Consider the following 11,270-nt stretch of genomic DNA (forward strand, 5'->3'; position numbering starts at 1 on the left):
ACACATCCACCCTTTTTTCACTGTTTGGGTGGATTAGGTATTAGAAGTGACTAATCCTAAAATAGTTACCGTCTTCTCAATTTCAAGTCAGTCACATTTAGTCCACATCATCAGTCCAGTCACAGTCCTCTGCATTTGCATTTATACCAATCACATGCATTCATAATGATCATTGCTGTCAGTGGAAAACCGCACACAAATATAAATATCCACTGACAGCAATATTTCATCATTCCAAAAACAAAAACAATTCTTATTGCTTTTAAAATGGATTGAATCGCTACAATCCTTTTAAACACAGGACTTACCATCTGATATGGTCAGCGTCCTAGGTAGGTGAATTTTCTGAAGCCAATTGTAATCTAGAGAAGCTAACCTTATATTTGCTCTCAATTAAAGTGTTTTATAGCGCTTTTGCTCCCAATCTTGCAGGCCTGCTTTTAAATCATCAACACACAAAATATCACCCCCAGAAGGATGATACCTGGCAGGTTTTTTCCTAAGTGCACTGTTACAAAAAAACCCCAACAACCCCAAAACACATATTAGGCCTGGTTCCGGGCATGTCTAAGTGTAAAAAAACCCAAAAAACAGTCTTTCTCTTAGAAAAAGAAAAACAACCCAAACCTAACTGGCAAAATCAGCCTGGTACTAAAACAAAAACCCCCAAATCTACCGGAAAAATCACAGGAAAAGTTTTGCCTTCAAGTGAAATAACAGGCTGTAGGGGTTGGAACCTGCCATGCAGTGCTGCAGTCTCTGCTTCTGGCTTTAATTAACAATTGATGCTTACATGGTCTGAAATCAGGCTTAAGAGTCACTACCTTTGTTAATTTTCCCCACATCATATTTACTGGTTGCCCACAAGTGCTCCAGAATATTACACAATTCTTGAAAGTCTGGGGCCAACCAACATAGTTCCACCTGCTAAATACACAGCTAAACTTTCCCCCTTTTTTATTAGCAGCTGCACAGTTCACACAACACTAATGTTCACCATTAAAAGCTTCCTAAACACTTCATATCAATGTTTTATCACTGGAATGTTAACTTCTTCCCCAGGTCTGTGCTTTTTTTTTTTAAACTTATTTTTCATTTTCACAGACCCAATCATTTCATTTACCTTTTCTTCCCCTTTTTTTCCCTCCCCAAACATAAAACGTGTAACATGCTGTCAGGTATTTCACAAAACAAGTTTCGTCTCATGTAATCAGAGTGTATATCTGGGTGCAAGCTTCACCCATACATCAGAAACAGGAAACTCATTTCAATCCTCTGCTACATCTTATTCACTTGTTTTATAATCCAGTCATCCTTCCCTGATCTAGTAACAATCAACTAATTTGCATATCAGCTATTAACCCTCCAAGTTGACAGGACAACAGAAGTGCATGTTCAAAATATTATCACAAAAGAGAATTTCCTTCATACAGTAAATTACTTGTGCTGCACCAATCAAGCAGAAAGTATTTCACAATTTACTATATTAACAACTAAATTTATTGTCTGATCACTGGTTGGTCAAACCAGAATCTCTTTTTTTTCTCTTCACAAAGGTTAAACTCTTGTCCTGCAACCTAGAGAGTTAGTTGGCAGCAGTGGATACACTCAGCATTTGATAACAAGTGTCTGAAATTTGCACAATTTTAACACTGATGAGAGATAACTTTAAGTTTTAGGGCAGTGTTGCTGTGTGTTCACATTGTCGAGTCTCTCGAACTGCATTTTGTCTTCAGGGAGAGATCGATTGCCCTCGAAGCTTGTTCTTCAGTGTAAGGTGTACATGGAGTGAAGCTGTGTAATATTCAGCCAAAACACGGCTGGGTGTGGTTCCAATTATGTTAATCTATCATTTTGCTCCGGCCACTGTGCTTGTGGAGGACGTTGATCCAGTTCCATAGCCACCTGTACAAAAACACTAAAACATCTATTTAATATCATTTTCATCACTGCTCATTAACACTTTCCCTCTATTATTCTTCTATCCACATTTTAACACATCTCTTTCCATCACTCTCGGATATACACACACCCACAGCACTTCTCACACACACACACACTTCTCTTTACTGTATTCCTCAGTTTCTACACACTTCATACTGCACACACTCTTTCCCATATTTCTGAAAGGAGTATGGGAAAGAGGCCAACTCCGGCCACCCGGAGGTGGCCGTACTGCTGACCTCAGCTTTGTGGACAACCGCGTTCGCCGTCCAGCCTTTTCCTTGTGGTACAAAAGTCTTAAACACCATAAACTAAGGACAGAGTCCTTCCCACAACAGTCCTGAAATCAGGCATCGTTTTCCTGAGGTTACCCTCCCAGTGGTCCATCCAAAACAAAAAACAACAAAGCCTACAAACAAAAAAACAAAAAACTCTTATCCCTGTCAACATCTTTCTCTTACACAACACATACTTCACCCATTTGGAGTTTTCACCCAGACCACCTCCAGGGACACAATCTCCCCACGGCTCCTGTAGCCGCTTTGCTGAGCTCAGCACCCAATTGCAGCCGGGCCTCCCCTCTGCAGCCTTTGCTTCGGTACAAAGTGCTAAAAACCATAAACCCAAGGACAGAAGAGTCCTTCCCAAGGACAGAAAAGTCCTTCCCACGACAATCCATAATTTAGGCGTCGCTTTTTTGAGGTTTTCCCTTTTTGTGGTCCGCTTGAAAATTCCCCCCAAATCAAAACAGCACACCGTTGCAGATTCTTTTTCCATTTCTTTCCTCATAGTTCGTTAAATTCCTGCATGTGTGAGTCGCTGAAGGCCTCTAGCGGTTCCCCCTTTATTTGAAAACAAAAGAACGGTGGGACTGGGGCAATTTTCCCCCAGGATGGCCAGTCACCGCGTACCTGCAATTCAGCGAAACTCACGTGAGGAATCCTGTTCGACAACGCCAAATTGTTATGGAAATTATAACAATAACCTGCAACACACCCAGTGAGCTTGATTTGAAGTGGGTTTAATAAACACATTGCAATGTGGAGAGAGCATCCCAGTGAAACAGCAGGACCATCTCTGCGTTGTGGCCACCACCCTTACATCTTATATACAGACACACAGACAAAGAACATTCCCCAAACTCTTACATGTTGGCCCCTCTCACGGGGGGGCTATACCTTCTCCCGCACAAAGAGAATTATGACCTTGTTTTCTGCTTAGCCTTCACCTAAGGATTTACATCCCTGACAAGCAGAAGGAGTCTCACTATCTGTTTAATGTATCCCATTACAATGGCCTCACTGTGTTAACTTTCCACATGCGTGTAAAGTAGTGGCAGGAGCAGAGGCGGAGGCAGACATTTGATACACCCGGGGATTAGCCATAAAGGGTAGTATGCATGTGAGATTGGGGTGGGGGGTGGGGGTAGAAATGACTGAAAGAGTAATAGGCTCTGTTTTGAGTTTTGGTCAAAAAAGAATGACTTCATATAAGGAAAAATATATATCACATATGCAGGACACCTTAAACTAGTTTTTTAATTAAGCAGCAAGGCAGAACAAAGTCGGGGCTGTATCAAGACACGAGGACTGAGCCTCAATTCAACCAGACCCAGAACTGATCCGGAATTAAAACAGGACTACATCAGTTCAAAATCAGGACTACTTAGGACTCAACCAAAACAGAACCACAATCAAAACTAGATGATAGTAGCACTGAAAATCATCATAGACCTGCACTACACTTATTTTTTAATTCTACCAAAGTACACTATTTAGATTGAGAAAGGTTTATATAATTATTTAGCCTTGTTGTGCAAACAAGCCTGCATAACTTAATAAATATAGAATTTGAAAAATAACAAACCTAAAAAGAAACACTAGGTACGAGATACATGAGTACCTATGATACGGTGATACTTTTGGTAAACAACCATTTGACTAACATGTCTGTCTCACCTGCTCTTGTTCCCTCTCTGCTCCTCTCTCTCCCTCTCTGTTCCTTTCTCCCCCTCTCTGTGCTGACAATCAAGCCAAACACCAACATCATCAAATATACAGTTGAAACCAGATATTTACATACTCTTCAGATAAAAACACACTTTTTTAATTGTAACATGAAATCAGACTAAATGTTTATTTTTTTTAGATTGATAAATATAAAAAACATATTTGTTAACTTTAAGAGTAAAGACAGAAACTATCTGTATTTCTTAATTGTAAATGGCACCAAATTGTATTCAAAATTGAGCCACACTTATGGAGCTCCACAATTCTTTTCCTGGTGTTTTGGTTGACATCTCTTGATTTTCCCATGTCACAGAAACATATTCTGTGTTTTGCCTTATATGCAAAAGGCAAAACAACTTACCTTATATGTAAATTGATGGCACAGGTGTGCCATCAATTTACTCACATGGACTCTACTAACCTATCAGAAGCTTCTTAAGCTCAGAATGGAATCGTCTGCAGTTTTCTTATTAATGAACAATAAACTTAGTGTATATGTACTTCTAAACTTGATGAAAGTGATAAAAATAGACAGCTCTGTCTCTCTTTATTCTGACATTTAACTAATTCAAAAGATATTTCAATATTTATCCAAAACAAAACAAGTTTACTCTAAATTGATGTTGTACAGTAAAAAAATGTTCTTGTGTTTTCCATAAAGTGTATGTAAATATCTGGTTTAAACTGTGAATATACTGCTGTGTATTGAAATTCCTCTTGTTTTGCATAGAAATATACTGAACAACATACAAATCATAATATATAAAATAACATCTACCAGAGTTTTTTCTTTGAAAGAAGCTCCTTATGTCCATTCTTGTATATCAGTACGATTTATTTAGCCGTGGAGGGTAACAACTGAAAATATGAAATAAACACACATGTAAGCCAAGACTCTCTAAAGAAACAGCATTGTTGTTGTTCGGCTTTTCATTTCGCCATTTGTTGATTCACTTGAAGAACAAGTAATGTAATATGGGTGAAGTGATCAGTTTGATATCAATCTTTCATGATACACCGTCATATTTACATTATTTGTACAGTATGAATGATTTGCTTTGGTACCTGGTCAAACTTCAGTTCTCCTCTGTCTGCCTGGCTGCGCTTCTCCAACAGCGCACTCCTAGGCAGCAGCTCCCCCCGCCCCCTCGCTCAGTCGCTTCGTGTCTGAGCTCGGATCATGCCAATATTAGGGGGGATTTACGCACAGTCGTAAATTCCCACAGTGTGCACTATGTGCTTCGAATATTGTGTGTAGTTTTTGTTTTATACAGTTGTCAGCCAGGCATCTAACTATGAAAAAATTACACTCCCAAAAGACCCCAGGCTTCTGAAAAAACAACCCGGGCTTAAGCCCAGTAAGAAACCCCCCGCTCCGCCACTGGGCAGGAGTGCTCTTACTATGGTAAAGTGAGAAAGTGATATTACTATAACTAATGTGATATAATTAAATATGTGTTTAATATATGAGAAAAGAAATCTGCCACCACACACTATTGAGAACTTTTCCCCAACTCAGCCAATGGACCTCTGTATGATAAGGCATGTCGGCAAACTCTGAATCTATTTCTGTTGGGTCGGTGTTCCCACAAGTTCTAGAGACTTATTCATCATGAAAGAAAACAAGACAGTCAGCGATCGATCGATTACTTGCGCAAGGGAGGCCTGTCTGTGTCCAGCACGAAAATGACCCCGATGATGGCCTCCTCCTGCTGTCTTTTATTGAGAGACAGTTCACACAGCAAAGCAACGCCCACATGGTTCTAAGACAAGGCTTTGTATGTATATGTGTGAACTTCTGTATGTAAGAATGTGTGTGTGTGTGTGTGTGTGTGTGTGTGTGTGTTTTGGGGGTGCGTTTGTGTGACCTCCTGATGACCAAAAGGGTCATAAAAGCAGGAAGCTTACAACACAAGAAACAGATCTTTCAGATAGGATGTATCTACAATAAAACCTCCCCCAACACAAAGTGGTTAGAGGTGTTCAGGATCAAAAGAATGGCTTTGATAATACTGCTTGACATAAGACTGTACAAATTTAAGAAACACAATGGCAACATTCAACAATTAGACCTAACAATTTCCTGCACAAAAGACTGAAATTGACAGTAATTTAAACCTTTAGCTAGAATAAAATTGACCTTTTGCGTTACAGTACTGTCACGAGTTCAAAATATTGGGGATGGATACAGGAGGAAAACCAAAATAACAACACTGGTCCGGCCGGGTCAAGTCAAACGATGATTTTAATGAACACACGTGTGGGAGATGAACACTGCACGCAGACAGCATCGATCTCTCACCGAAAACTACACAATAGTTTTAATGAAAATCAGGGTATTGGAACGCCCCCTCATGCGTAAAGTAGGTACAATACAATCAATGTTGACAACTTTTAACACATCAAAAGAACATCTTCTTCTTCCCGAGGCCAGATCCTTCCCAGTAATCTTCTAACTCTGCTTATCCCCTAGAACAAACTGTCTCTTCTGCAAACATAATCTTACAGCTACAAGGCTTTGCAAACTATTATTTAAATATTTGAACTCTCCCCTACACATGAGTTTAACTACTGCTTGTGTGTGTACGTGTGTGCCTCGACCTCAGCATTCACTCTGTCTACAAGGACAGAGGCCAACTCTTCATGTGTGCAATAACCTAACTGAAACCATACATGTAATATGTTGAATAAATGTTCTAATCAAATACCACTATTCAAAGCTTAATAAAAGAATATAAATGAATAAAGGATGATAACTGACATAGTATGTGTTTTGTAAGCGTGTTCCTTCCATAGCTCAAGATCCTTAACACAATAGATTGTTCGAACCTCGCGCCGAACAAAGCTTCCGACCCTCCGCTAGTTGACCGAGCCCCCTCTTTAGCAAGCACAAAAATACAATGCATGTATATGAAAAGAATTATCACTGCACCTGTAATAGAAAATGTTAACATGGGATTATGACGATACCTGTAACAGAAGTTGTAACACAAGGCCGACAGCCTAAAGAAATTCTTTAATGAAATAACAATTAATGATGATGAGTAAATGAAGTAATGAGTAATTATTGCCAATGCACACTACTTAAAGTTTAACAAAAGATATAGCTAAATAAAAGATCATAAAATAACATGATGTAAGTGTCTTGTAAGCATGTGCGGCCTTCTACGCTCTACGTCACTTCACTCAATAGATCAGCCAGACATCCCACTGACTGTAGCTTTTAACCCTTACTGACTTGAGCACAACTCCATAATAAGCACCAAGCGGCAATATGATCATGGTTACACCTGCAATGAAAGATTATGTGATTATACTAACACCTGTAAATAGAAGATTAACATGAGGTTATAACAATCACTGTAATACAAACGTTAATGTAATGTCAATATCTTCAATAAATGCTTTAATGCAATGCTTATTATATGATTTCTGATGCAATGATAAAATAACAGTAAAATACCTCCTCTCAGTACTCATTACATGCTCCATTTTTAGGACTTTACTACACAGCGTTTGCTGGTGTGTGATGCAGTGATATGCTGTTAACTCACCCGTACAGTTCACATCCTGCATCTTTTACTCGAATCCTGCCGAATAGTTCACTTTTTTCACCACACATTGCGGGCGCTCCATCTGTTGTAAGTCCAACAAGTTTGTCCCAGGGCAGACCTGGATGACCTCTAATTTTCTGCTTCTAAATTCAGATAAAACTGAGGTTATTGTATTCAGCCCTGAACATTTTAGAAATATGGTATCTAACCAGATTCTTACTCTGGATGGCATTACCTTGGCCTCTAGTGACACTGTGAGGAACCTTGAAGTAATTTTTGACCAGGATATGTCCTTCAATGCACATATTAAACAAATATGTAGGACTGCTTTCTTTCATTTGCACAACATCTCTAGAAATATCCTGTCTCAGCGCGACGCTGGAAAACTAGTTCATGCATTCATTACTTCTAGGCTGGACTACTGTAATTCATTATTATCAGGATGTTCTAAAAACTGCCTGAAAAGCCTTCATTTAATCCAAAATGCTGCAGCAAGAGTACTGACAGGGACTAGAAAGAGTCCCTGAGACATACAGTTAAGCCCATAATTATTCATACCCCTGGCAAATTTTGACTTAAAGTTACTTTTATTCAACTAGCAAGTTATTTTTTGACTGGAAATGACACAGGCGTCTCACAAAAGATAACAAGATGATGTACAAGATGCATCATTGTGGGAAAAAAATATTTCTCAGCTTTTATTTACATTTGAGCAAAAAGTATCATGTCCAGAATTATTCATACCCTTTACAAACTGTCACAGTCTCTGGGAAAATCCAAAGTTCCATACCATTCCAAATAGTCAGAGCTGTTCTAAAGCATCCTAATTACCCTGATTAATTGGAAATAGCTGTTTTACTCAACTCAACAGGTGAAAAACAGCAGCTCTCTGCAGGTGGTCTGTGGACATTCATGGCTAAGACAAAGGAACTCAGTGAGGACCTGCAGCTGTGCATTGTGGCTGCTCACAAGTGAGGAATGGGCTACAAGGCCATATCCAAATGTTTTCAAGTTCCAGTGGCTACAGTGCAAAGTATTATTAAAAATACAAGATGTTCCGCACTGTGGAAAATCTCAGAGGACGTTGTCGGAAGCCAAAAGTGAAACCTGTGCTGGCCAGGAGAATAGTGAGAGAGGTGAAAAGAATCCAAGGATCACCACCAAGGCCATTCTGGTGAATCTGGGCTCTGCTGGTGGCAATGTCTCAAGGCAGACAGTCCAACGGACACTGTTGGGTTCCACGGATGCAGACCAAGGAAAACGCCATTTCTCCAGGCACTTCTAAGGCACGCAAAAGCTCATTTGGCCTTTGCAAATGCTCATCTGGACAAAGAAGAAGGTTTCTGGTCTTCAGTGTTATGGTCAGATGAAACAAAAATTGAATTATTTGGTCACGATGATGTTGCCTTCATTTGGCATAAAAAAGGAGAAGCCTTCAACCCACAGAACACCATCCCCACTGTCAAACATGGTGGTGGGAACCTAATGCTTTGGGGGTGTTTTTTAGCCAATGGACCATGGAACCTAATCACAGTAAACAGCACCATGAAAAAAGAGCAATACATGAAAATTCTCAACAACAACATCAGGCAGTCTGCAGAAAAACTTGGCCTTGGGAACCAGTGGACATTTCAGCACGACAATGACCCAAAACATACAGCAAACGTGGTGAAGAAATGGTTAGCAGACAACAACATTAACGTTTTGCAGTGGCCTAGCCAGAGTCCTGACTTGAATCCAATTGAGAATCTGTGGAGGGAGCTAAAGATCAGGGTGATGGCAAAAAGACCCTCCAACCTGAAAGATTTGGAGCTCATTGCTAAAGATGAATGGGCAAAAATGCCTGTGGAGACATGCAAAAAGCTGGTCTGCAATTATAGGATGCGTTTGATTGCTGTAATAGCCAATAAAGGCTTTTTTCTATTGATTATTGAGAAGGGTATGAATAATTCTGGACATGATACTTATTGACGGAGCGTCTGTGGAGAGAGTGAGCAGCACTAAGTTCTTGGGTGTGCACATCACAGAGGATCTCTCCTGGACGTACAACACCACAGCACTGGCCAAGAAATCACAGCAGCGTCTCTTCTTTCTCCGCAAACTAAGAAGAGCAGGAGCACCAGCCCCCATCATGTACACTTTCTACAGAGGCACCATCGAGAGCATCCTGTCGAGCTGCATCACTGTGTGGTTTGGAGCCTGCAATGCGTCCTGTCATAGAACCCTCCAACGCATAGTGAGAGCTGCAGAGAGGATCATTGGTGTCTCTCTCCCCTCCCTCCAGGACATTTACAGCACCCGTCTCACTAAAAAAGCCCTTTGCATAGCGGCTGATCCCACGCACCCAATGCAAAGCTTCTTCAAGCTGCTGCCGTCAGGGAGGAGACTGCGGAGTCTCCAGGCCAGGACCAGCAGACTGAAGGACAGCTTCATCCATCAGGCTGTCAGGAAGCTTAACTCCCTCCCGATTCTGCCCCCTCTCCCCTCTCTCCTCCACGGTCTCACTGAACTCTGTCACACACACACACACACACACACTCTCTGACTCACTCACTGGCCTGCACCAGTTATTAGTCACTTTGTGGAGCATTGGACTGCCATTACCTCATAAGACTTTGTTGTTACACTATCTCCTACCGTACATTACCAAATCTCCATTTGCACTATTTGCCTATTTGCACTACCTTGCCTGGTTTACACCCAATGTCATTTACCCTTACCTGAATATTGTATATTGTATAGCTTTTTTTTGTTATATGTAAAATTGTACTGTATTTATTTAAATTTTTACTTTTTAATTATTTTACTTGCATTTTTAATCACTCTCTTATATTTAAATGTTCATTTGGGTTTGAGAGTAACGAAATTTCTATTCTCTGTATGTCCTGTACATGTGGCAGAATTGACAAATAAAGTTGACTTTGACTTTGAAAACCTGAGAAATATTTTTTTCCACAATGATGCCTCTTGTACATCGTCTTATTATCTTTGGGGAGACACCTGTGTCATTTCTGCTCAAAAAAGAACTAGCTTGTTGAACAAAAGTAACTTTAAGTCAAAATTCGGCAGGGGTATGAATAATTATGGGCTTAACTGTATTTCTCCTGTTTTGGCTTCTCTTCATTGGCTCCCTGTTAAATCCAGAATTGAATTTAACAATCCTGCTTCTCACATACAAGGTCTTAAATAATCAGGCCCTCATCTTATCTTAATGACCTTGTAGTACCATATCACCCTATTAGAGCACTTTGCTCTCGCACTGCAGGCTTACTTGTTGCTCCTAGAGTATTTAAAAGTAGAATGGGAGGAAGAGCCTTCACTTTTCAGGCCCCTCTTCTGTGGAACCAGTTTGGATTTTGGAGACAGACACTATCTCTACTTTCAAGATTAGGCTTAAAACTTTCCATTTTGCTAAAGTATATAGTTAAGACTGGATCAGGTGACCCTGAATCCTCCCTTAGTCATGCTGCTGTAGGTGTAGGCTGCTGGGGGATTCCAATGATGCATTGAGCATTTCTTCTTCAGTCACCTTTCTCACTAACCATGTATTAATAGACCTCTCTGCATTGAATCATATCTGTTATTAATCTCTGTCTCTCTTCTGTCTTTATCCTGTCTTCCTTCTCTCAGCCCAACCGGTCGCAGAAGATGGCCCCGCCCCTCCCTGAGCCTGGTTCAGCTGGAGGTTTCTTCCTGTCAAAAGGGAGTTTTTCCTTCCCACTGTCGCCAAAGTGCTTGCTCATAGGGGGTCATATGATTGTTG

Source organism: Oreochromis aureus, linkage group 15 (genome assembly GCF_013358895.1).
Source record: "Oreochromis aureus strain Israel breed Guangdong linkage group 15, ZZ_aureus, whole genome shotgun sequence".
Lineage (NCBI taxonomy): Eukaryota > Metazoa > Chordata > Actinopteri > Cichliformes > Cichlidae > Oreochromis > Oreochromis aureus.